At 46.3% G+C, this 5,554-nt stretch overlaps 1 protein-coding gene across 4 annotated transcripts in view; it reads right to left on the minus strand.

Annotated features, from left to right (window-relative positions):
* Nucleotides 1-384: 384 nt before the first annotated feature.
* Nucleotides 385-5,554, minus strand: part of Clmn (calmin) — a 100,149-nt gene continuing 94,979 nt past the window's right edge. For all 4 annotated transcript variants that reach the window (XM_005343515.2, XM_013355706.2, XM_026780975.1 and 1 more), the window contains one exon: nucleotides 385-5,554. This exon is cut by the window's right edge and continues 4,092 nt beyond it. The gene's annotated coding sequence lies outside the window, so the exon portion shown is untranslated.

Below are 5,554 nucleotides of genomic sequence, written 5' to 3' on the forward strand. Positions count from 1 at the left end.
AGACATGGTGCTGGAGAATGAGCTAAGAGTTTTACATCTTGATCTACAGGCAACAGGAAGTGAATTATTTATCACACTGAGCAAAGCTTGAGCATAGGAAACCTCAAAGTCCAGCACCACAGTGACATACTTCCTCCAACAAGGCCACACCTACTCCAACAAAGCCACACCTTCTGACAGTGCCACTTCCTCTGGGGGCCAATTTCTTTCAAACCAACACACCAAGGGAAGAGGGTGTTTCCTGTGAAGGCAGATGGTAAAAGTGGGTAAAAGTATTTTTAGGAAAAGGACAGTGTCATTTCTGGTTGGAAAGAACACATGGCACACATATACACATACATATCCCCCCCACACACACAGAAATTAGTTATCAGAAAAAAGTGATCAGTTCAAGAAATTTATTTTGAAAATTTTTCTTAAGTATACACGTGATTTTACAAGGTCATTCATCATAGCACCAGGCCCAAAGTTCCGTGATAGAAAACTGTCGAGTAACAAACACTCCAGGGGTTTCCCACAGGTATAAATTATGCAAGTATTCATTTATATCTCCATTTACAATAATCAATAAATAAGAGTGCACATTCACACAGCGTATTTTTTTTACAAAGATCCCTTTGTTTTCATAAAGCTATAGCTCTGCACACTAAATAGACAAAATAATCCTTGTACCACAAAATAACACTTTGCTTTTGTCCCCAATAGTTCTGCAACTTTCAGGCATAAGCCATGAGATTCTCTGCCATGTCATTAAGAAAATATTAATTCTGTTAACGATATTCCAGGCCCCAAAGGAACAAAACACCCATCCCCATCCAAGGGGAATTCAAGACAGAACACCATCCTGTCTCCAGGCTTCACAACCTGTCCCAACAGTGCTTGGGAGGGAGGAACATTTTCCTGTTTGTCTTTGGCCAATATTATCAGTACAGAAGTAAATAATGCAGGTAGTATTGTAAGGTCCAGTTTCAAGGGCAGAAGGCAGGGGCACCTCTCACTGTAGAGCCCGCACCCTCCTTACCACACCCTCCCCAGGGATGCTCTACACAGCTCTCTTTGCTAAAGTAAGAGGAAAAGGCTGGGAGGGATGGAAAGATCCAGGCAGTAGCTAATTATTCCAAGAGCTAAATTCTTGAATTTCAAAGACATTCCCCCTGGGACACTGTCTGGGGTGCTGACTTAGATAAGCTCCAAAGTTCCACTTCAAACCTTGTAACTGTCAGGCCACCCACACACACACACAAGGCACCTTTTTCAGACATGCAGCCTAAAGTTTTGGCAGTTCACTCCTTGACACATGCACACTTATTAAGCGAATAGGCCACTTACAGAGATAAAAACAAACAAGACCTTGCTAAGCCTGGAGCTTTAAGCCCTGAGAGGACCTTTGTTTGTGGTTCTCCAACCTTCCACCCTGAGAGGTAAATGCATTGTCCGAGGTGTGATTCCCAGGCCACGGCTGTCTCAAGCGTGGACACTCCCCAACTTTCCTTTAAGACATTGTCTCTATCCTCACGTGACATTCTGTGACATTCGAGAGCACAGGCATTCCGTGGCTGCATTGCAGTCTCGGTGCCTACAGACTTGATGTGCTGGGAAAACAAGCATTTGCTGTCACCAATGAAACAAGCCTCGACTAAATGAGGTTTCTCTATTTCTTTCTTTTTTAAATAACGATGCAAAAATTCATGACTTTTAAACTTAAAGAAAAAAAATGATTCTCATGTAAGAGAGGGTGGTGATAACTTTATCCACGGAATTCATGGTCTTCCACTCCTGTTTTAACGCCTGAAAATGTTTATTTGAGGGGCTTGAGAAACGGCTCCCATGACTCAGAGCACTTGCCACTCTTGCAGGCAACCTACGTGGCTCGAAACCATCTGTAACTACAGTTCCGGGGGACCCAGCACTCTACGCTGGCCTCTCTAGGCACTGCACACATAGTACAAATATACACATGCAGGCAAAACATTCACACACATTAACATACAAATACAAATCTTTTTTAAAGTTTATTTTGTGGGGATTTCTTTCTTTCTTTTTTTTTTTTTTTTTGTCCATTTGGGTTTTTTTTGTTTGTTATTTTTATTTTCTTCTTTTGAGATAGGATTTTGCTCCTTGAGCCAGGCTGACAATCTTCCTGCCCCAGACTCCTCCATGCTAGGATTCTAAGTGTGCACCACCATGGCTGGCTTTCAATCCTCACTCCACTATGTTCTCCTAAACCCTTCTTTCTCTAGGTCTATGTTTGAAGGAAAAAGCCTGAATTCTCTCTCTAAGAAGCATGCATTGGAGGTGGAGACAGGGAGCAGTTGGGGGCAGGGCACGGTGCTGGCTGAAGCTACTGAGGGGTTGTGGATTTGGTTTGGAATAGTGAGTTTTTGCTGCTACAAGCTAGAGCCAAACATATATATTTGATGTAAATTTACATTTGTAGGTTAACCATGGATTTCATGGGATTTAAGTAGCTATGCACAGGTTGGATCAAAATGGGCAAAAACCTGGTGGGAAGACAGTGGGCAGGGATGAGGTAAAGAAGGCTGGCTCAGAGAATCCCACCCACTACTCCTAAGTAGACTAGAGCCCCCAAATCAGAATCTCCTTGGATTATCACTTCATTTTTCTTCTTTTCTGGTGTGTGTGTGGGGGGGGAGCGGATATTCAAGACAAGACAGGGTTTCTGTGTGTGTAACCCTGGCAATCCTAGAACTCACTTTGTAGACCAGGCTGCCCTTGAACTCCCAGAGATCCTAAGCGGTAAGTCTCCTGCCAGTGTTAATTAGCCGGAGGCTGTGACCACCTTATCTCTGGAGCCAGTCTTTCTGATCCTCCCATAAGGAAATACTTCCCTGGACAGCTGGCCAAGTGAGTTTACAAGTAGACAATGGCTTAACACTTCCTCTTGTAAAAGCTGCTGGAAGATGAGGCAGAGGGCCTCCAGAAAAGCAGGCAGAAGCCATAGTCAAGTCAATGTCAGGGAGGAGGTGCAGTCCAGGCAAGGCTGTTCTGTCTCATTTTGGCTAACGGGTAAGGAAAAACTTCCACAGCAATTTTCAGACAATGAGAGAGACACCAGCACCATGTCTTCAGTCACTCACCCAGATCCGAGATGTGCTCATGAGAGCATTTCCTCTCCGGGATAGACTAGAAGACTCACAGGCTACTCGGACAGAGACCCTGGATGTTGCACCTGCCTCACCTGGAGTCCGATAGGAAAATCAGGGGTGATCCCTAAGGACAGTGTCTCTAAGCAAGAGAGAAGGAGGCTGGGCCTCAGACTGCACTCAGCCCTCTGGAGTTTGAGAAGATGAAATCTTAGGGAGGAGTCCATGTCATCATGACAATGACATTCACGGAAAGAGACTGCTCTCACCATGGAAGGCAGGCTATGTTCTTCCGAGGTGTCTCCTACTCCATTGGGCGACTTCTGGTGGTGAGATGCGCTCCAGTGGTGTTTGGAGGCCTCACTGAGGGTGGCTGCAGTGTTATACAAGCCTTCCTTGGGAAGGAATGGCCATCCTAAAGCCACCGGCTAGAAAAAGCGATGGGGCTGTGTGTTCTTGTTTTTGCTTTCTTCAGGTTTGGTTTGTTTGCTTTTTGTTTTCGGTACCATCTTGCTGTACTGCCTGGACTGGTGGGGCAGCTGTAGACTCACATGATCCTCCACCTCAGCTTCATCTCTAAAGAGGACACTGAACCTTCACATGGTCCCCAAAGCCACGAAAGAGATTGTGACTTAGAGAATCCCTGCCTTCTCAATGCCACTGTTTACAGTGCAGGTGAGCACTGCTGACCGGGCTGAGCCCTGCCCTGGACAAACACAGGTCTTGGGTCAGAGAGAGTATTGGAGTACATTTCTCCACTAAGGACACATCTGTCCAGCAGCCTCTAGACTTCGTCACTAACGCTAAGGAAAACCACAGCTTCTAAGGGGAAATTCTGCCCAAACTCCAAGCATAACTAATAGAGAACCTTGTCTGCAAAGGCCAGTGTGGACAACCTGTTCCCTGCATGGGAGTTGGGGGTGGGATGGCAGGTATAGCAAGGGTAGAAACCATGTGACCTCTCAGACTGCATCTTGTGAGGACTTTGGAGATCTAAGTGTTCTGTGGGAGCAGGCAGCAAAACTAGAAAGGAAGGAAGGAGGAGGAGGAGGAGGAGGAGGAATGCTTCAAGCCACGACCTTCAAACAGGGCTTTCTTGTGCCGCCTGATGCTCTCCCACCCTTGCTGTCTTACAGCTTCAGAAGATTCACCCAGGACACCGAATTTAGCAGGACAATGAGCCACCTAAGTCACTATCAAGAAAATCCAAAGGCATTTATGGATCAAGATGGCACACTGAAACTGAGCAGGGTAGTGCATGCCTGTAACCTAGCATGTAGGAGAACGGGGCAGGAGAGAAACAGGAGTTCAAGGCCAGCCTGGGCTACTTAGCAAGACTATGTCTCAAAAAAAAAACAAAAACAAAAACAAACAGCAGTGAAACTAAGTATACAGAACATATTGCTTACTTATTTTGTCAGTCAGAATAAATGTAAAGTAAAGAAAGTTCCGTAGCCATGGACAGGAAAGAGTAGACAGGAGGCCACAGACACCGTCTGTTCAGAGTTGCAGTAGAGTCCACTAAGACGGAAGGAGGGAAGGGTCCTCACACCACATGCCTGCAGCGGCAGCACTGAGGAACCTCCTACTTTGGCACCTAAGAAGGGCTTGTGCATCGGAACAGTGAAGGTGGGCTAAGACATGGTGCTAATTCTTGGGCCTCCTGCCCCTCCCATGCAGCCAGACAAAGGCTTTGCCTCTCTAATAGAGAACAAGAAAAAAAACAAACAAACCGCAACCTAGGAACACAAGACTAAGCAAGGCAGGAGCAACTTCAGGATGTTCCTTGGTGATTACTGAAACAGATTCTTCAAGGCCTGGACTTAGTACTCAGGGGTCTCTGGGTCCCACCCTATGGCTTATGCACCTGGCCAGGGGAGCATCTGGGAGATAAAGCCCAGCCTCTGTCCTAGCTGAGGACTGATCTGCTCAGAGAAAAAGAAAGTTGCCAACCTCTGCCAGTGAAACCAAGCATGTATGATGGGTGGCTTCTGCCCAGAGGAGACAGGATTACTGTACAGCAGCCCGGTGCGTGTCCCTCTTTTCCATGCAGGAGCAGTGGGAAGATCTGTAAGCACATGGAATAAGCTCCAGAAGACACACACAACCACTGATATGGTAGGCTCTTCAGAGGTAAGCCAGACCACCGGGGGACACCAGTCTACCAGATGGTCATCGGAGCTTCCTGTCAGCTCCTGGATGCATCACCTTTCAAGAGGAATAGACACAGGCAGGTATTTATTCATAAGGCGAAAGGTGGAGATTGATTCCAACCGAGAGAAATAAAACTTAGAGGAAACAAAGGCAATTCTGAGAGTAGACAAGGCCCCCAACACTTGTATCACCCAGAGAAGACCCGCACGGGTGAACCAAGAACAGGGTGTCATGCGACAAAACCCAGAGAATAGGAAGGTTTTCAGAAGTTAAAAAATAAAACATTCATGTTGGGA

Source organism: Microtus ochrogaster, chromosome 1, assembly GCF_000317375.1.
Source record: "Microtus ochrogaster isolate Prairie Vole_2 chromosome 1, MicOch1.0, whole genome shotgun sequence".
NCBI lineage: Eukaryota > Metazoa > Chordata > Mammalia > Rodentia > Cricetidae > Microtus > Microtus ochrogaster.